Here is a 21268-nt window from a genome sequence, read left to right as displayed (position 1 = left end):
TAATAATTTTATTTATTATTAATATAAATTATGGCTTATAAAATATAAAGGGCCTTCAAAAAGTTTATGGCAAAGTGGAATTAAGAGATACTGGAACTTTTCCACTTTTTGATGACCCCCTTAACCCATTTTATAGTATGATTATGACACGTGAGAGTATTAATGTCTGGGATAACTACAGATATTTTTGTTTTTGGAGAGTTACGCTTGGCACTTTTTAAAATCCTATTTTGCCTAGACACTGGGCATAAATACTCTGATAAAATTCTTCCAATTCTATAACTGGTGGTGCAGTGGGTTAAGTGTTGGACTGTTAACTGAAAGATTGGTGGTTCAAACCCACCAGCCTTTTCTTAGAAGAAAGACGAGGCTGTCTGCTTCCATAAAATTTTACAATCTTGGAAACCCGAAGATCCTTCAAGGTTACTATGAGCTGGAACCAACTTGATGGCAATGTGTTTGTTTTGTTTTTTTGTTTGTAATAAAGATGTTGCTACAAATAGAAACATTTTGCATCATTGAAATTAAGCCACTTTCTGAAAATTTCATATGTGACAAGAAGTGTCAGGGTCCTAATTCAGTTTCTCTGACTGCAGAACCGTCTCTCTGTCCTCCTAACTGAAACTGTAAAGTAAAGAAAAGCATCAGGATTTCTCTACTTCTGATTGCTAAGGCTAAATGCCAGATTGACTACACTAAGATTCTCAGTGGTTTGCCAGATTAGAAAAGCATTCTCTGTTTTCTTATCTTTCAATTCCATTGAAAAGAGAGCTTCCTTTTAGGTGTAGTCTCTGCATATGGGTGTTCTGGCAAACTTGCTCTTTTGATCCTGAATCCTTTGACCTCTGGTTGTTGGAAGGTAAATCAATAGCCTGCCACCTGACCTGCAGAAGCTGGGATTTTCCAGCTCCCATAATCCTGTGAGCCAGCAGCTTGATGTCTGACCCACAGATTTGAAGATTTCCACCCTTTACAGCTGTGTGAGCCATTTCCCTGAAACAAATTTCTCTCTATATATACATGTATACATACAAATCACTGGGTTTGCTCCTCTTGAGAACCCACCCTAAGCTATTGCTGTATAAGAGACTATATATGGTAATATTTGTGATAATCTCACTGAAAATAAGAATAGATTAATACAAGGAAGTATTAAATTGAAAACACTATCTTTAAGTGAAAATTGGGATTTACTATAAAATGTTACTAATCTCTAACAGTATGTATAGATAATGCACAGTATTTAGGTGACTATTTAAAAGTCTATGTGTGTTCTTGATTTTGTTAAAGTGATTTAGAGAGAGTTATTAAATGTTCGAAACTACCAGCCGCTCCGCGGGAGAAAGATGAGGCTTTCTACTCCCGTAAGGATTTACACCCTCAGAAACCCTGTACAGGGTCGCTATGGGTCGGACCCGACTCGATGGCACTTAACAACAACAACAACATTAAATGTTATTCACTGGTCCGTTTAAGTACTTTTTCTTTAAGGATTTGCTTAAATTTTGTGTTTTTGATAAGAAAGTTGTGGACAATTTAATTTCCATTACAATAGCTAAATGTTGTGGTAGAATACTTGAAGACAATTATTATTGATCCAGTTTGGTCTAATGATTTTCAGATGTTTAAATGCTTGTATTGTTTTTAATATGATTCATTGATTTTATTAAAGAAGGACATTAACTTCTCTCCATTTATCACAATGGAAGCCTATCTGAATGTTTACATATAAACATAACATTTAAAATCCTGTTTACGTGTAGATATACTAGAATCCCAAATTCAGAATTTTATTAAGCAAGTATTTCTGGAGACATAGAAAATGAGAATAAATTTTCAAACCTAAGATATTACATGTTTTTATATCACTATCAAATTGGGCTGCTAATTTCATGATTAGCAGTTCGAAACTACCAGCTGTTCCACCGGAGAAAGATGAGGCTTTATACTCCTGTAAAGATTTACAGCCTCAGAAACCCTGTGCAGGGTTGTTATGAGTCAGAACTGACTTCACGGCACATAACAACAACAAATCAAATGTATTAAAATGGTCAAGGTATAAAACAACATGATAAAAGGATTCATTTTGAACTTGTTAAATATATATGTCAAATGACTAACCATCCCATTGCCTAAGAGTTTATTCTGTAGGGCAGAGTAGAATTGCTCCATAGGATTCCCGAAGTTGTAAAACTTTAGAGAAGCAGGTTGCCTCATCTTCCTCCCACAGAGTGGCTAGTAGGCTCGAACTGCAGACTCTTCAGTTAGCAATCCACCATGTAGCCCACTGCACCACCAGGTCTTGTATGTCAAGTACTTGGGTGTTTTAAGTTACACACTATCATAATCACATATTCCAAAAAGAGAGGGAGAACTTTGACAATACACTATTTTATACTTGAAATGAAATTAGTACTACATAATTGGTTTAAAAGCCATTATAAATTACATATAATGCTATTTGAAACCCTGATGTGGCACTGTGGGTTTATGCACTGGACTGCAAAGTCAGTTTGAACTGCAAGGCCGGCAGTTCAAGCTCACCAGCTGTTCCTCAGAAACCCTATACAGGGTTGCTATGGGTCAGAACACTTAACAACAACAATGCTATATAAATGTAGAAATCTGTACAAGTTCTTGCTAATACTTTTTCACGTTTTTATTACTGTTTTCAGGCATCTGTGTGGATAGTTGGTGAGTGACATATATATATATATATATATCTTCAAGTAATAGTTGCTGAAACAATGAACTGCTTTGCAAAATTTTCCTATCTCAGATTTCCTCTCTGAGTTGTTATGACATTACTTTCTTAATTATATCTATATTTGCTCTATAATTAGATTATACAAATTAGTACCTGTATAATAATAGTATAAGTTGCTATTTCAACTCCTGAGACTTAACAGTTTAGTGGTTTAAATTAGGGCTGGAAGGAGGCACATGAGAACCCCAGACCCTGATACTCTGTGGGGTTGCCTCCTTTGCATATTTGTACATGTGATGAGGATATGTGAATTACATATCTGCATGCCTGTATATATACACACTCTCGTGGCATAGTGGTTGTGAATCGGGCTGCTACTCTAATGGACAGCAATCTGAAACTACCAGCAGCTCCACAGGGAAAAGATGAGGCTTTCTGCTCCCTTACAGCTTCGAAAGTCCGACGCAGGGTCGCTATGGGTCTAAACTTAATCCACAGCACACCACCGCCAACACCAACCTGCTTGTATACATTTGTGTGCTAGTTATCCATGCTATAACTTTTAAATGTGACCCACCAGCTGCTCCTTGGTAACCATATATAGGGTTGCTATGAGTCAGAATTGACTCAACGTCATTTTCACACACACACACATGCGCACTCAATTTAGTGATATTAGAGTGAGAAGAACTAAATCATCCAGTTTTTAGTGAATGTGATATTGTAAGATTTTTATTATGTACTGCATTTTCCACAATAAGAATAAGAATATTCCAATTATCGAATGAGTCAATGAAGTTGGTTGTTTTAACAATCAATGTAAAATTCTGTTGTTCTCAATGAAACACTGACTTTCACCAATTTTGCTTTACATGGCTCATAGTTCAATTTTGATACTTGTTCCATAATAAATGCTAACATTATCAATAAACAAATGAATAGATGCCATAAAAGACAATTTAATAATCGGAAAACAAACATTACAACCAATTACTTTATTTTATTTTTAGATAGATCTTTCATCTCTAATATATTATAATTCAAAATATTTCTTTCTACACTTTGCTCTTACATATTCTTTAGTGCTTTTGTCATAATTAAGCTGCTGAGCAGCATCTACTTCCAAACCCAATAAGGATAATGAATCCAGCCTTTATTGAATCATTGTTGTGCACTGAGGCTTTTTGAGTCTCTTTTGGGATGAAAATGAACATTCTTTTGTGCAATTTATGATCATTAGCATTAGGAAAATGTGTGAGCAATTTCAACATTGGGAAATGTGCGTTCTATTTTATCTTCTGTTATGAAATCACACATCTACACGAGTAAAATTTGTCTTCTGAATTTTTAAACTTAGTTCTCATGTAAGAATGAAATTGTCCCACTTCTCTGTAAAGGTTTGTATTTAAGTCATCAGCATAAGCCTGCACTTTTTTGAGATACCTTCATGCATTCATCTTAAGGTAAACCCACATTGTTTAAGACGATAAATCTATCCGCGTGAACTTCGTGTATTTCGTCCCATCTTTTCATACTAGATTCTAGTGTGTCAATGATGGATGGTGTAGTATGTGGTTACTTACAACTAATCTCTGGAACCCAGTGCTTCTGGAGCATGTCCATCATCCACTTGTTTTTTCCTGTTGTTGTTTTTTCTACTGCTTCTGTGAAGTGGACTTGGTATCAGTTTCATTTAGTGCTCTACCAAGCCTTTCCCATTGATGCATTGAATTTTCCTAGTTTCCTTTCTGCTTGAAATATATGGGTCTTTATTAGGGCAACGAGTGTCCCTGTTTAGTTAATGCCCTAAGCATGTGCTTGTCTCGTGCTGTGACTCTGTAGGATAACCATTGGACTGTTAACCACAGGTCAGCAGTTCCAAACCTACCAACATAGGTTTTCCTCAGAAACCCTATGTTGTTGTTGTTGTTGTTAAGTGCCATGGAGTCGGTTCCGACTCATAGCGACCCTGCACAGGGTTTCCGAGGCCTGTAAATCTTTACAGGAGCAGAACACCTCATCTTTCTCCCATGGAACCGCTGGTAGTTTCGAACTGCTGACCTTGTGGTTCACAGCCTGATTCGTAACCACTATGCTACCAGAGTATACCCGGATGCTATTGGTCAGAATCAACTCAGTAACAATCAGCAACACCCACAACACCATGTGCTTACCTTGCTTATTCTGTAACCTGTACTTGATGTACATATTTTAAATATTCAATAAACTTAGGATATAGTATATTATTTCTCTGGTAGGTGTTCACTTTCAAATTTCCAAAATGGTTCCGTTTCCATAAAAACAGTTGTATACAATTGCATGAATAATTTCTTTTAGGAAAATCAGCGCAAGTCTGGTCCCTATGAATTGAAGAGGACTTTTCTGACATGCCGTGCTGCTCTGTAGTCCTTGATATCAACCACCGCTCCTCTTTTCCCTCAAGTCCCAGGGTTTTGCAACACACTGCAACATCTCACAAAACTCTGAATTGTCCCCCCAAAAAACAAACACGCAAAAATCTCATGTGGTTGTGGAGGCTGGCAAGTCCCAAGTCTGTAGTTCAGAGATCAGTCTGGAGGAATATTCTCACTTACATTGTCTCAAGAGCTGAGGAACAAAATTGGTAGGTCAGATGTATGAAGCTACAGAAATGAATGAGTCAGGTCAGGTGACAGGCCTAAAGTCCCAGGAACTAGAGGTCAGATATAATGAGCCAGACACAAGAGAATGAGGTTGTCCAAAGTAATCTTATAAATTGGAGTCAAATCATACCCCTGAGGGATTAAGGGTAATGACTTGAGTCACACCCTCTAGTAAACTGGGGGCATCCTTAGTTCCATTGTAATATTTGGACTCCTGGCATTGCACTATTTTATCAGCACTGGACTGTGAACCATAAGGTCAGCAGTTCAAACCCACCAGCTGCTCCTCAGAAACCTTATAAAAGTTGCTATGAATTGAAACCTACTTGACAACAACAATATTGTAATCTTTACAGTTTAGCCCACCTCCTTAATCTTAACTCCTTACCAGCTAGTTTCAAAATGGATCATTAATCACAGGCATAGAGACTAGGCTTTATAGTATATCACAAGATGGAGAAATTTGGCTAGAAGGGTTATAATAAATAATTAGTTGTTCTGTAATAATTGATCCCATAATTTGGGTATTTGTGTGGTGTGTCTATGTGTGTGTATGTGTACCCTGGATACATTGACTAGATGTTATTCTAAATTATCGTAAAATGACTAATTTTTTTTCATCCCTTACCAATTTTAAATATAGTATCAGTTTCCTAAGTATAATGGCTAAGCTTCGTCTCTCATACTTTGGACATATTGTAGGAGGGAACAGTTGCTGAAAAAGGATGTCATGCTGGGTAAGATGGAGGGTCAGAGAAAAAGAGGAAGACCCCCAATGAGATGGATCGGCCAGGTGGCGTCATTGATGGTATCGAGTGTGGCAGCGGTAGTGAGGTTGGCCCAGGATCAGACATCGTTTCGTTCTGCTGTGCATGGGGTTGCTACGAGTCGATTCCGACTCGATGGCACCTGACAACAACAACAAGTATAATCCTATCTTCATTCATTCACCTTTTTTATACTGAATGTCTTTCAGCCAGAAAACTCTATTTGGATATGTAATGGACCATCACAAAGTTTATAGATGAAAACAGAAATCTTGACTTCCTTTCTCAAAATGCACTTGTTTGTCTTAAACCAATTGTTCAGACAAACAAATAAACAAGCCCCCCTGGGCATTCATCTTGATTTAATTTTTTTTACTGATGCCCCTTATACAAAACCTACAAATTCTACTATCAAAATATATTGTGAATCTGACTGCTTATTTATCTGCATCACTGCTTCCCTAATCTAAGCCACCATCATTTTTCTTCAGTACTACTAGTACTACCTACATAGTCTTTCTGCTTTCACATGTCTCCTTACAACCCACTCACTAAAACAGTCTGTTAAAATTATACAATGAATCTCATAATCCTTCTGCTCAAACTCCTGTCATGGCTTCCCAAGTGGGTTTAACTGCAGGCACAACTGTCCTTCCCATCTTCCATGCTCAGGTAGTTATCCAAATTTCTATTTGAATATTCTTGTTCAAGTCTCCTAAAAGGGACTCCAGGAAATGCTAGATATTGAAATAGATTTTGGTGCTGTTAGGTGCCATCGAGTTGTTTCCAACTGAAAGCGACCCTGTGCACAGCAGAACGAAACACTGCTTAGTCCTCCAGCCTCTTCACTATTGTTATTTTACAACTGTTAAACCCATTGCTGCTGCCACGGTGTCAGTCCATCTCTTGCAGGGTCTCACTATTTTTTTCTGCTGACCCTCCATTTCACCAAGCATCATATCCTTCTCCAGGGACTGGACCCTAATGGGTGTTGTTGTTAAGTACCATGAAGTCGGTTCCTACTCATAGTGACCCTGCACAGGGTTTCTGAGGCTGTAAATCTTTATGGGAGCAGAACACCTCATCTTTCTCTTGCAGAATTGCTGGTAGTTTCGAACGGCTGACCTTGAAGTTGGCAGCCTGACTCGTAACCACTACGCTACCAGAGGTTGTTGTTATTGTTAAGTACCGTTGAGTCGGTTCTGACCCGTAGCAACCCTGTGTAAGGTTTTCCGAGGAGCAGCTAGTGAGCTTGAACCATTGACCTTGCAGTTCAAACGGCTTTGCAGTCTGGCACATTAACCCACAGCACCACACCAGGACTGCTACCAGAGGCAGTATGTCTAAATTACAAAAGAGCAAGTTTCACCATCCTGACTTTGAAGGAGCATTCATTCTAGCAGATCTTCTTCCAATACAGATTTGTTTGCTCTAGTAGTCTGTGTTACTGTTACTATTCTTCTCCAACACCAGGAATACATTCTTAAAGTGTATGCAGGTTCAGATGTGTGTAGGATTTTTCTAGTGAAGATTATTACATAAATTAATCCTATGAAGGCGTATTGAATGCTCACAGCAGGGCTACAAAAAGGGTCCAAAATTATTTGCTTTTTTTTCTGAACAACTGTAAACATGACTGTATGTCATACTCATAAACTGTTGAGTTGGAAAAATTCCAGTTTTAGAAAATTATTATTATACAGCCTTTTGCTCCTTTTTTTGTTTGTTTTTTTGTTCCAGTATTATGTATCCCAGCTTAATTAACCTAGACAGTCTTGAGAGTGTGTAATTGTGAGATTGAAACCAGGGACCTTTTACTCTGGTGCAATCAGTTAGGCACATAAGGAGAGCTTTTGAAAGTTGATGAAGAGTCAAACCTGTTAATAGAGCAAAATGCTTGTTTGGGAAGATAGCATCGAGAGGTCAGTTGAGTTTTATAAGTGTTTTCTCTGTATGCTGGAGGCCCTTCAGAGCCTCAGAAATCTATCTCTCAGCACTACATAAGTCAATTTTGACTTGACACTACCGAAGCTAAATTATAATTATGTGAGATCCAACTCACAAAGAATCAGGAGAAATCTAGGCAGAATACAAAAAGCTAGAATTTTGTAGCGTGGTTGCTGTAAGAACTTTATCATATGTCCTCTTAAAATGGCAGCCTTTCAGGAATATTTGTGATAACTTTTTGGCACTCAATCTTTAGAAAATGCCTATTTAGTTATATGTGTCATCTCCTATCTTTATGTTTAAATCTCAGCCGAAATGATAGCAGACTCTATAGCTTTCTCATTTTTCATTTCATTTCCACTCTTCATACTTCATTGGTGAGTGAGGTCACCTCTTTAAAATTTGGACTAAAGGCCAACCTGACAAACCTTGGCAGAATGCTCTCTCTTGCAAATTTTCATTTCAGAAGGGAGACTATGTGATTTAGAAAATATTTGAGGTTGTTATCTTGGTACAATTCCCTCTCTGACAATGACGATGGATGAGCCATCTGTACTTATCGATGGTGTATGGTGGGTGAGAAGATTCATTCTCTAGGTCTTTGTGGAAATGGTTGACATAGCCAGTAAGTCTCTTAAATCACCTCAGAGATGACAGTCCATTTTGATCACTTACTCAGTTGAATTGAAAAAGCAATTAATTATGTATTATATAAGGAAATTGCTAGTTATTTTTACAGTGTTCTGTAGTTTCCACTTTACCAAGCATGATGTCCTTCTCCAGGGACAGTTCCCTCCTGATAACACATCTGAAGTTTTCTGGTAAGATGTGGGCAAAATTGCTTCATTGAAAAGCAAAATGAAATTGTCATGAGAGAGGTTCAATTGTTAGTTTGAAATATAAGACTGGGAAATGAGAATTTGGTTAGAGTTAGAATTAAGATATAAAAGATCTCTGTATAACAGTTAAAATATCTATATACATATAAGGTATTATTAAATAAGAAGCAAAAGAACACAAACTTTTGTTTGCTCTAAAAACTTGCTCCAAAACTAGTCATGAAGTAGAACAAGTTACCTTAATATATTGCTTTTCTACTACTGCCATAAAAAATCACCACAGACTTGGTGCCTTGAAAGTTTCACATGGATGTCCCTGAGATAAACTAGAGGTGTGAGTAGGTTTGAAATCCCTTCTGAAGGATCTAGGAGAACCACCACTTCCTTGGTTTTTTTTTTTCCCCTAGGTTCTAAAGGAGCTCTAAGGAGCTCAGGTAGCATAGTGGTTACGAATCGGGCTGCAAACTTTAAGGTCAGCAGTTCAAAACTACCAGCTGTTCCGCAGGAGAAAGATGAGGCTTTCTGCTCCTGTAAAGATTTACAGCCTCAGAAACTCTATGCAGGGTGCTATGATTTGGAACCGACTCCAAGGCACATAACAACAACAGGTTGTCTGCATTCCTAACTCATAGCCTCATCATTCATCTTCAGATGTCAGGCTGAATCTTATCAGTATTTCTGTCTTCCTTTGTTAAGATCATTTAGAGCCCAGACAGATAATTCAGGATTAGCTTTCTATTTCAAATTGTTTAATTGAGTCATAGCTTAAAACCCCTTACAGAGCCCTGGTAGCATAATGGGGTATGAATTGGGCTAGTAATCCAAGGTCAGTAGTTCAAATCTTCTAACCGATGACATGGGAGAAAGATGAGACTTTTAGCTTCCATAAAGATTCATAGCCTTGGAAACCGTCTACAAGACAGCTGTAAGTCAGAACCAACTCCACGATGCACAGCTACCACTACCACCAGCACAAAGTCCTTGTTGCCATATATATTGTAAGATGATATATGCCAAGGTTTCAAAGGTTAAGACGTGGACATCTTTATAATATTGAAGGAGCCCTGATGATTTAAACACGGTGGTTAAAACACTCATCTGCTAACTGACAGATCAGCAATTCATGCCCACCAGCCTTGGAAACTTATGGGGCAGTCCTACTCTGCACTGAAGGGTTGCCGTGAGTGGGAATTGACTTACTTGACAGTAAAAGGTTTATCTCATTTCACTTTACTAATTACCTGTCTCAAATAGTTCCTATTAGTGAAAATGAGCTTCTGCATGATGAAGTCACAGCCACAACGCATCCAAGTATACCATATATTAGGTGCTATCAGTTCTGATTCAGTATTTGTCAGAGTAGAACTGTACTCCAGAGTAGAACTGTACTGATTTAAGGAAGTAGATCACTAAGCCTTTCTTTCAGTGTGTCTTTGAGTGAGTATTGAACCACCATCTTCTTGGTAAGCAGCCAAGCACAGTGTGTACCACCTATTAGCTAGGTATTGTTGATAAATGCTTTTGAGTCAGTTCTGACCCAGAGCAACCCTGTATAGAGTCTCTAAGGAGCAGCTGGTGAGCTTGAACTTCTGACTTTGTGGTTCAAACCAACTTTGCAATTCAGTGCATTAACACAGAGCACCACACCAGGACTCTGGCTAGGTCATATGTTGTTGTTGTTAAGTTTTATGTAGTTGATTCCAACTCATAGTGGTCCTGTGTAGAGTTTCCAAGGAGTGGGTGGTGAGACTGAACTGCCGACCTTGTGGTTCAAACCAACCTTTCAATCCAGCACATTAACCCACAGTGGCACACATTTGTTGTTGTTGTTGTTAGGTGCCATCGAGTTGGTGCTGACTCATAGTGACCTTATGCACAGCAGAGTGAAACAATGCCTGATCCTGGGCCAACCCCACTATTGTTGCTGCACTTGAGCCCATTTATGCTGCCACTTTGCCAATCCATCTCACTGGGAGTCTTCCTCTCCTTCTCTGACCCTCCACCTTACCAAACATGATATCCCTCTCCAACGACTGGTCCCTCCTGACAATATGTTCGAAGTATGAGAGATGAAGTTTGGCTGTCCCAGCCTACAGGGAACACTAGGGCTGTACTTCTTCCAACACAGATCTGTTGGTTCTATGGGCAGCCCATGGCACTTTCAATATTCTCCTCCAACACCATAACTCAAAAGTATGAATTCTTCTACGGTCTTCCTTATTTACTGTCCAACTTTCACATGCATATTAGGTTATTGAAAATACCATGGCTTGGGTCAGGTGCCACACATAGATGATACTAAATAAAATGCTATTTGCTACAGGGAAAATACGTTTAGGAAATAGAATAGACTATTGGGACATAACTTTTGTGTTGTTGTTGTTAAGTATCAACTAGTCGATTCCAACTTATAATGTTTCCCAGGAGCAGCTGGTAGATTTGAACCACCAACCTTGCTGGGTAGCAGTTCAGTGCTTATCCTACAGCATCACATCAGTTTCCACAACATTATTTTAGGTACCTTAAGTTCAGAAGACTCATAGCAGAAGCACCTGTAGAGGACTTAAGAGAGAAAATACAGTTAGCATTGTCTGGGGAGTAATTCTTCTGTCTTCACTTTCTCCTCTGCTATTGCTTACATTCTAGGTAAATAACTAAACTAAGTTTTTTTCTTGATCAAAATCCCCAAATTAAAAGTAAATCTTATCTTTCAAAAAAGGAAGTAAGTTTCAGAAAGGATTGGACAATATAGCCAATGCGCCAGACTGCAAAGCCATTTAAACTGCAAGGTTGGCGCTTCAAACTCACCAGCTGCTCCTCGGAAACCCTATACAGGGTCGCTATGGGTCAGAACTGACTCGACAGCACTTCACAACCACAACAACATAGAGACCTCAAAGAAGATGAGAATGGAGACAAAAAATATGTGTTTTCTAGCCAGGTTACTGGTAACTCTTCCTAAAATGATTCCAGTGGAGTGCTGGATGCATGGTTGCTGGGGATTAAACAGCAAAGAGATGTTTATGAAGAAATAAACAAGAGAAAGTATGGAAGATCTTAAGAAAATCCCTGGAGAAGGACAAGAAAGTGGGGTAACACATAAGCATGAAAATAGCTGAAGCAATTTCAGTTATAATAGCTAAAACAGAGTAAGTGTAAAGTGACCCTGATCTTGAAATAATTCATGAACCAAGATCAGAAAGTCTCATCTGTCTTTGATTTGTTATTCTATAATGTTAGCGTTATATTTCTAACTCTTCTCATCAGTACAAATCTTTGCTATTATTTCTCAAATGCTTTGAAGTAGACTGATTCATTCATGTCTGTATTCTTATAAACTGGAGAACTCGTAGCTTCTAACCCTGGTAACTTAGAAGCATAAAAACAAAGGAAATGGCAGGTATCTCTCTAGGGTGAATGATTTTTAGAAGGAGAGCTTTAAACTGTCACGTTTCTGATTGCCTGCGATTCACACCAATATTATGCTCTCTGATGATTTCATTGAAAGGACTGTCATGTTCTATGTGGGACTTAGCCTACCTGCTCTTTTACCAGTAGCCAGTGTGAAAGCCATGCTGTGCCAATGACTTGTTCACAGAAGACAGGTCAATCTTTTGAAACCATAGATGGTTTCAAATAAGAGACAAATATGTGAGAAGAGGACAGATGTTAAGGACAGTGCCTGAGTTTTACTTGATGCTAACACTGTTAAAAAAGACAGCAGCTTAATGAAGCATGGAATGCCGAAAGTAATAATAAGCTAAGGGAGGACCTACTTCATTTCAGTTTGGGTTACATTGGCTTGGGCTGCTACTTTTCTCAAGAATGCATGAAAATTGTGATTAGAGTTGATAATTTTAAATAATTATCAAGACCTATTTCTCAAGTTCAGAATACAGTGGAGTCACAGTCTGAGGCAAGGTTAACCATTTATCAAGATTATTAAGAGTATACATTGAATGTTTACTCTATGAAAGCAGTTATTAAATCACCAGTTTTTTTTGTTGTTGTTAGTTGTCATAAAGGTACGTCTGGCTCATTAGCAACCCCCTATGCACAATGGAATGAAACACTGCCCAGTCCTGCACCTTCATCACAGTTGTGTTTGAGTCCATGTGCCAATCCATCGCATTGAGGGTCTTACTCTTTTTTTCTGAACCTCCATTTTATGAAACATAATGTCTTTCTCCAGGGACTTGTCCCTCCTAATAATATTTCCAAAGTATGAGAGATGAAGTCTCATCATCTTGGCTTCTAAGGAGCATTCTGGTTGCATTTCTTCCAGCATATATTTGTTTGTGCTTCCAGAAATTCATCTAACTTTCTATATTCTTTTCCAACACCATAGCTCAAATGCATCCACTCTTCTAAGATCTTCCTTATTCATTGCCCAGCTATCACACGTATATAAGGCAATTGAAAATACCATGACTTGGATTAGGCATACCTTAGTCCTCAAACTGATATGTCTATTCTTGAACATTTTAGAGAAGTATTGTTTTGCAGATTTGTATAATGCAGTATGCCATGTGATTTATTGATTGCCACTCCCATGCGTGTTGATTAAAGTTCAAAGCAAAATGAAGGCTTTGGCAACTGCAGTCTTTTCGCCGTTTATCAAGATGTTGCTATTTAGTGGTCCAGTTGTGAGGATTGTTGTTTTCTTTACATTGAGGTGCAATCCATATTGAAGTCTGTGATCTTTAATCTCCATCAGTGAATAGTTTAAGTCCTCTTTGCTTCCATCAAGCACATTTTTATCATCTACATATTAATGAGATCCAGGTCTTAATACTCTTCCCATGACAGAAGGAAGCTCTAATGTAATAATGCATCAGAAAAGTAATTGCATGATATTTGTTAGGTGACATGCAAATGAGTCATAGTGGAATATGAAATAGAAAGTTCCATTTGTTACAGTATAATGTAAAACACTCTATACTAGTTCAAAAATTATTTTGGACTTATTTGTTTGTTTGAGCACCAAATTAGTAAAAAGTGTGTTCTCCAACATGTTTTGCTGGTTTAGTTTCATTGAAGGCTGGCAAGCAGCATTGTAGTACTTCTATTAGTAATGGTGTGGCATTGTGGGATAAAGCACTGTACTGCAAACCATAATGAACCATAATGAACCATAATGTTGGTGGTTCAAACTCACGAGTTGCTCTTTGGAAATTCTATACATGGTCGCTATGGGTCAGAACTGACTTGATAGCACTTACCAACAATTGGAAAATTATCTATGCAACTTTATTAACTGTACCCTATGTTTTCAGTATGAAGATTTTTTGAAGGCAGTGGTTCTAAAACTTCCAGATGAATCAAACCACAATCTGTACTAGTGTGCAACAAACAATCTAAACATCCTTTTAATGTTGTTGTTGTTAAGTGCCCTCGGTCAGTTGTGAGGAGCAAGTGGTGTGCTTGAACCACTGACTTTGCAGTTCAAACTGACTTTGCATTCCAGCACATTAACCCATAATACCACACCAGAACTCCAATTTTTATTTTAAAATGTAAGAGTACTTAGAAAATTTGCTGTTAACATTTTTACAGGCATTTTTGAAGCCTTGTGTTTTTCATGTTGCTGTTTAAAGTATTTTTCAAAATTTATTAAAAATTTTACAGTCCAAGTAATTTCTCATAGTATGTAAAATAATACACAAGGAATAAATAAAATTATTTATTTATTATTATTTATTTTATATAAAGGGCTATTATTTAAAAATGAATTCCTCTATGATTCTCTAAGACAGTGACTGCTTTTCCATGCCACTTAATGACAACTGTTACATTGAATTTTAGGAAAAGTCTGTGGAGTTTCTAGTATAATTTTCTTTCCTGGTTTTCATTTGTTATTCTAGATCCAACATAAAAGTTCCTACAACATAAATTCAAAATGTAGCTCCAAGAGAATTTGACTTCTTCCTATACTTCCTTGCTGGGTTATTTCCTAAAGAAAGTTCTTTATCCAAAACCTTAGTTTATCGTATTTTTAAAAATTCGGTACCTGTGATTTTTCAGTATACTTTTAAGTTTTTTTTTAATCTTCTAATGTTATCTCTGTATATTTTTTTCTAGAAGAAAAGTTGATCATTTAGAATATCTATACGTATGCCTAAGGACCCTGAGGGTACTGGACTGTTTGAAAAGTTGGTGGGTATAGTCCACTAGCCCACTCAATGGGAGAAAGACTGTAGTCTAATTCTGCAAAGATTTGGAAACCCTATGGGGGAAGTTCTGCTCTGCTCTATAGAGACTCTGTGAGTTGGAATCTGCTGTATGGCAATGGACTTAATGTGAGATTTTATATATATACACACACACACCTATTATCCCATGGACATCTGGTGTGGCTCTGCCGGTTAATGCGGTAAACTGCAAATTTGGTTTGGGTGGGAAAGGCCAGGATTTCCAATTCACCAGCTGCTCCTCGGAAACGCTGTACAGGGTACAGGGTACAGGGTTGCTATGACTCGGATCTGACTTGACGGCACTTAGCAACAAACAACAACATTATACAACATATTGCATTTAGGACAATAGCAAAAACAATCTTCTATTTTGTGTATTAACGATATATGTCTGACAGTAATAAGTTAGTTGCAAGGTGAGAGTAATGCTCACTTTGATGCTGATGGTTGTATATCAACTTGACTGGGCCATGATTCTCAGCGATTTGTTATGTAATTATGTTATCTTTCTGCATCTGTGATCTGATGTGATCATCTTCCATTTTGGCTAGTGCCAGTTTTTGTGTAATTACCTGGTCTTTGTCACATAACCATGCTGACAAGTGAGGAATGAATGTATATTATTTCATTGTCTCTTCCATGATGTTGGTTTTGGAAAAAGAAAGACTGGAAAACAGTGAATAAAATAGTTTAAACAACTTTTTCAGCTCATGGAGACAAGGTAGGGTAAAAACCCAAGCAACATGTCATGTGGTCCCTGTTGTTCCTGCTGTTAAGTGCTGTTGAGTAGGTTCTGAGTCATAGTGACATCGTATAGGGTTTGCAATGAGCAGCTGGTGGATTTAAACTGCCACACTTGTAGTTCACAATCCAGCACTGATCTTACAGAAACACAACAGGAGTCTACCTATAGTCCCTGCTTATAACTAAGTTTTAAGCTGAAAATTGCAAATATAATAGTTAACTTTTATTCAAACTCTAACAAACAGAAAAGACTTGTGCTAAGTGCCTTCAAGTTGGTTCTGACCCATAGCAACCCTGTATAGGGTTTCCTAGGAGCAGCTGGTTAGCTTGAACTGTTGACTTTGCAGTTCAAAGTGACTTTGCAGTCCAGCACATTAGCCCACAGCACCACACCAGGACTCCACTTTAATATTATAAACAATTAAAACCAGAGTTAATCATATTTTATAGTAAAGAGAACATTCTATGTTATCAGATTAATCCATTGGTATGATTTTCCTGCAAAATTTTTTAGGAAGAAGTTCTATATGGGTGAGAATATTACAGTGTTATTTCAATATATAGTGTCTAAAAGACATAATTCCTTAAAGATAACATAAAAAAATACAGAAATAGCCAATACTTCATAGAAATACGTTGTTGTTGTTAGGTGCCATAGAGTCAGTTGTGACTCACTGCTGCCCTGTGCACAACAGAATGAAACACTGCCTGGTCCTACGCCATCCTCACAATGGTTACATTTGAGACCATTGCTGCTGCCACTGAGCCAATCCATCTTATTGGGTATCTTCCTCTTTTTCAGTAACCCTCTACTTTATTAAGCATGATGTACTTCTCCAGGAACTGGTCCATTTGATAACATGTCTAAGGTATGAGAAATGAAGTATTGCCATTCTGAATTCAAAGGAGCATTCTTGGTGTACTTCCAACACTGATTTGTTTGTACTTTTGGCAGTCCATGGTATTTTTAATATTCTCCATCACCATAATTTAAATGTATCAATTCTTTTTTTGGTTTTCCTTATTCATTGTCCTACTTTCACATGCATATGAGGTTATTCAAAATACTATGACTTGGGTCAGATGTACCTTTGTCTTCCCTGATATCTTTGCTCTGTTGTTGTTGTTGTTATGTGCCATCGAGTCGGTTCCGACCTATAGCGACCCTGTATAGGGTTTCCGAGGGTGTAAATCTTTACGGGAGTAGAAAGCCTCATCTTTCTCCCACGGAGCAGCTGGTAGTTTCGAACCACTGACCTTAAGGTTCGCAGCCCGATTCGTAACCACTACGCTGAAGAGGTCTTCCTCAGCAGATTTGCCTAATGCAATCAGTCACTTGATTTCATTACTGCCACTTCATTGAGTGTTGATTATGGATCTAAGCAAAATGAAGTCTTGACAACTTCAGTCTTTTCTCTGTTTTTCATTGGTTGTTTTTTTTTTTTTTTGGTCCAGTTGTGAGAAATTTTGTTTTCTTTACACTGAGGTATAATCATACTGAAGGCTGTAGTCTTTGATCTTCATCAGTAAATATTTTAAGTCTTCTTCACTTCCAGTAAGCAAAATTGTATGATCTGCCTATCGTGGTTACTGATGAATCTTTCTCCTGGCCTGATGCCATGTTCTTCTCATAATCCGGCTTCTTGGATCATTTGATTAGCATACAGATTGAATAAGTGTGGTGAAAGGATACCACTCTGGTGAACACCTTTCCTGATTTGAAACCATTCAGTACCCCATCTTCTGTTTGAATGACTGCCTCTTGGTCTATGTACAGGTTCCTCATGAGCACAATTGAATATTCTGAAATACTCATTCTTCACAATATTATTTGTAGCTTGTAATGATCTACATAATCGAAAGTCTTTGCATAGTCAATAAAGTACAGATAAACATCTTTTTGGTATTCTCTGCTTTCAGCAAAGATCCATCTGTTGTCAACAATGACATCACTTATTCTACATTCTCATCAGAATCTGAATTGAATTTCTAGCAGCTTCTGTTGATGTATGCTGTTGCAGATGGACAAAAGCAAAATTTTGCTCAAAGATAGTTGAATTCATATGTCCCATATTGCCCTGTCTCTGACATTTATTTTAATTTTTTCATGAAAAATAACTTCATCAATAAGTGAAACATTTATGTTAATTCAAAGAATAGCACAGGTTAGTGGAAAAAAAATAAAATCCCTCTTTCTCTCTACTGATGTCCCATGGCCAAACTCCATTCTAGTAGTTTCATAAGTATCATTTTCCAAAAGTCTGTTGTTGTTGTTAAGATCCGTCAAGTTTGTTCTGACCCATAGTGACTTTGTATAGGGCTTCCAAAGAGCAGCTGGTGAGCTCGAACCACCGACCTTGCAGTTCAAACCAGCATTTCAGTCCAGTGCATTAACCTACAGTGCCACACCAGGACTCCTCCAAAAATCTAGGCTTTTAAAATTTTTTAATGCAGATGTATTTACGTATGTATATATCTGTGTTTAAACGTATATGTATGCTTTGTAAATGCACATTTATCAGTATTTATCACCAGGATTGATATTCAATGGACTCCTGGTGTGGCTCTGTAGGATTAGCACTGGACTGGGAACCACAAGTTTGGCAGTTTAAAGCCACCAGTGACTCCTCAGAAACACTATACAGGGTCACTATGAGTCAAAGTGACTGAATAGAACTTAACAATGACACCATAGAATGGTCAAATCCTGGACCAGTCAGAACAGATGTTTTGACTATTCCTTTCTACACTATAGGATTTACGTGGTCATATTGTCTCAGGGAGAGGTGGCATCTGGTTGTAAAGATTTCCCAATAGTTATAGAAACACTTCATATTTTAACTACCAGTTCTTCCACTCGTGCCTTGCAACCAAATATCAGCCCTGTTTTCATTCATTTGATGACTGAGATTTTCTTCTCACTGCACACAAGTTGCCCATATTCTAGATTTCGAAGAACCAGCATCAGAGTCATCTGTGGTAAGTTTCTTCTATGCCAACTTTTCATATTTTTATGAATCCCTTAGAGCTTAACATAGATACCAGTGCCTTTTCCAGTTGCCTTTGATAGATTTCTCACTTATGGCTACCCATGTGTGCCAGGGACTGTGCTCTATAGGACTTTCAATGACTGATCTTGTGCAACTATGGGTAAAGATCCCATGTCAGAAATATGAAGGCAGTAAATTTATTTATAGCATTTTCCTTTCATGATTCTTGCTGTGACCAGCAAGTCCTTTAATCATGTCTTAGTGGACCTGTCCTCCCAGTTGTGCCCTGTCTCTGACCCTTACCACTCAGGGGTTATTTATAGCTGTAAACTTCCCATTAGTCTACGTGTCATGTTCCTCATTATTCTATAATATTATCTACCCATATAAGGGAGTAACTTTAATTGAACTTGCTTATATATATTTTTTAACCTAGAATATTGTATGTAAATATTATTCCATTATGTCTGTGCATTCTTCTAAGTCAACAAAAACTTTTGGACTTCCATGGGTAAAGACACACGAATTAACTATTACAAAATATCCAAAATATTACTTTATCATGTCTTCTAATTCTTTGTAAATTCAAGAATTGTGTATTGTCACATTTCCCTCATACATGACTTTACTGACTTGGGGTAGCATGTGTGCCTCTTTGGTCATTTTTCTTTTCTTTCTACATGTTTACTTCTTGTCTTCTTCAAAACAGAACACTTTCATTTAATAACTTGTGTGATGCTATCTGACACACACTAGATTGTTAACCATAATGTCACAGTTAAAACCCATGAGCCACTCCTCAGAAACCTTATACAGGGCCCCTAGGACTTGGAACCAAGTCCACGGCATTTAACAACACCAACAAGTTTTCATTAGTTGTCTGCATTTCCTTCTAACTTCTTTCTCCACTATTTTCTAATTGATGATATGGAACAATTGACATTTATTGAGTATTTCCTCCAAGATATATTCCAGGTGCTCTGTATACATGATCTCATTTAATCTCAGTAAACTCTGTCAGGAGTTTACTCATTATTGACCTTAATTTGTGAAAGAGCGATATGTAAGAGTTGGAAATGCAAATAATCTACTTGTGGTTGCTGTTAGGTGCTGTCTAGTCAGTTTTGACTCATAGATGTCCTGTGCATAACAGAAGAAATCACTACCCAATCCGATACCATCCTCACAATTGTTGTTATTGCTACTGCCACTGTATCAATTCATCTTGTTAGTGTACTTCCCTCTTTTTTGTTAACCCACCACTTTACCAAGCATGAATTCCTTCTCCAGGGACATATTCCTCTTGACAGCTTGTCCAAAGGAGGAAGGAAATGTTGCCATCTTCACTTCTAAGGAGCATTGTGGCTGTACTGCTACCAAGATAGTTTTGTTTTTCTGGCAGTCCATGGTACATTTAAGATTCTTCATCAACACCATAGCTCAAATGCATCAATTATTCTACTGTCTTTTCATTTTCCAATGTTCACATGAATGTGAGGTGATTGAAAATACCATGGCTTACCTTAGTCCTCAAAGTGCTATCTTTATTCTTTAACACTAAAGAGATAATTTGCAGCAGATTTGCTTAATGCAGTAATACTAAAGTATTCTGCCTAGAGTCACATAAACTCTGGAACCACAATTTAAACCTATGAATGTTCCTCCAAAGCTCCATGTAACACATTGAATCCATCTAAATGGAGTAATTTTTGTGAAGAATCAGTGATAAATGGAATTCACACATAGAACTTCTAGCTCATACTATATAGTCTTTCATGAGGAAACTGTACGAAGACCAGGAGGCAGTTATTCAAACAGAATAAGAGGACACTGAATGGTTTAAAAAAAGGGAAGGTGTGTGCAGGATTGTATCCTCTCACTACACTTATTCAATCTATACACTGAGCAAAAAATTGGAGAAGTTGGAATATGTTAAGAAGAGTATAGCATCAGGATTGGAGGCAGACTCATTAACAACCTGCCATATGCTCATGATACAATCTTGCTTGATGAAAGTGAAGAGGACTTTAAATAAATAGTTACTGATGATGATCAAACACCACAGTCTTAGATATGGGTTACACCTCAATGAAAAGTAAACAAAAATCCTTGCCACAGGACAAGTAAATATCATCAAGATAAATGGAAAAAAGATTAATGTTGTCAAAGACTTCATTTTGCTCACATCAACACTCATGGAAGCAAGAGTCAAGAAATCCAATGATGTATTGCATTAGGTGAACCTGCTGCACAAGACCTCTTTAAAGTGTTGAAGAGAAAAGATGCCAGTTTGAGGACTAAGGTGTGCCTGATCCAAGCCATGATATATTCAGTAGCCTTGTATGCATGTAAAAGTTAGACAATGAATAAAGAAGACCATAGAAGAATAGATGCATTTGAGTTACAGCTTTGGAGGAGAATATTAAAAGTACTATGAA

At 37.6% G+C, this 21268-nt stretch overlaps 1 protein-coding gene across 1 annotated transcript in view; it reads left to right on the top strand.

Moving 5' to 3' along the window:
- Positions 1 to 21268, top strand: part of LAMA2 (laminin, alpha 2) — a 747229-nt gene that overhangs the window by 39203 nt on the left and 686758 nt on the right. The gene's annotated exons all lie outside the window — the stretch shown is intronic.

The sequence above is a fragment of the Chrysochloris asiatica genome, unplaced genomic scaffold (genome assembly GCF_000296735.1).
Source record: "Chrysochloris asiatica unplaced genomic scaffold, ChrAsi1.0 scaffold00013, whole genome shotgun sequence".
Classification (NCBI taxonomy): Eukaryota; Metazoa; Chordata; class Mammalia; order Afrosoricida; family Chrysochloridae; genus Chrysochloris; species Chrysochloris asiatica.
Note: the sequence above shows the minus strand (reverse complement) of the source record. Positions and strands in the feature narration are given on the sequence as shown.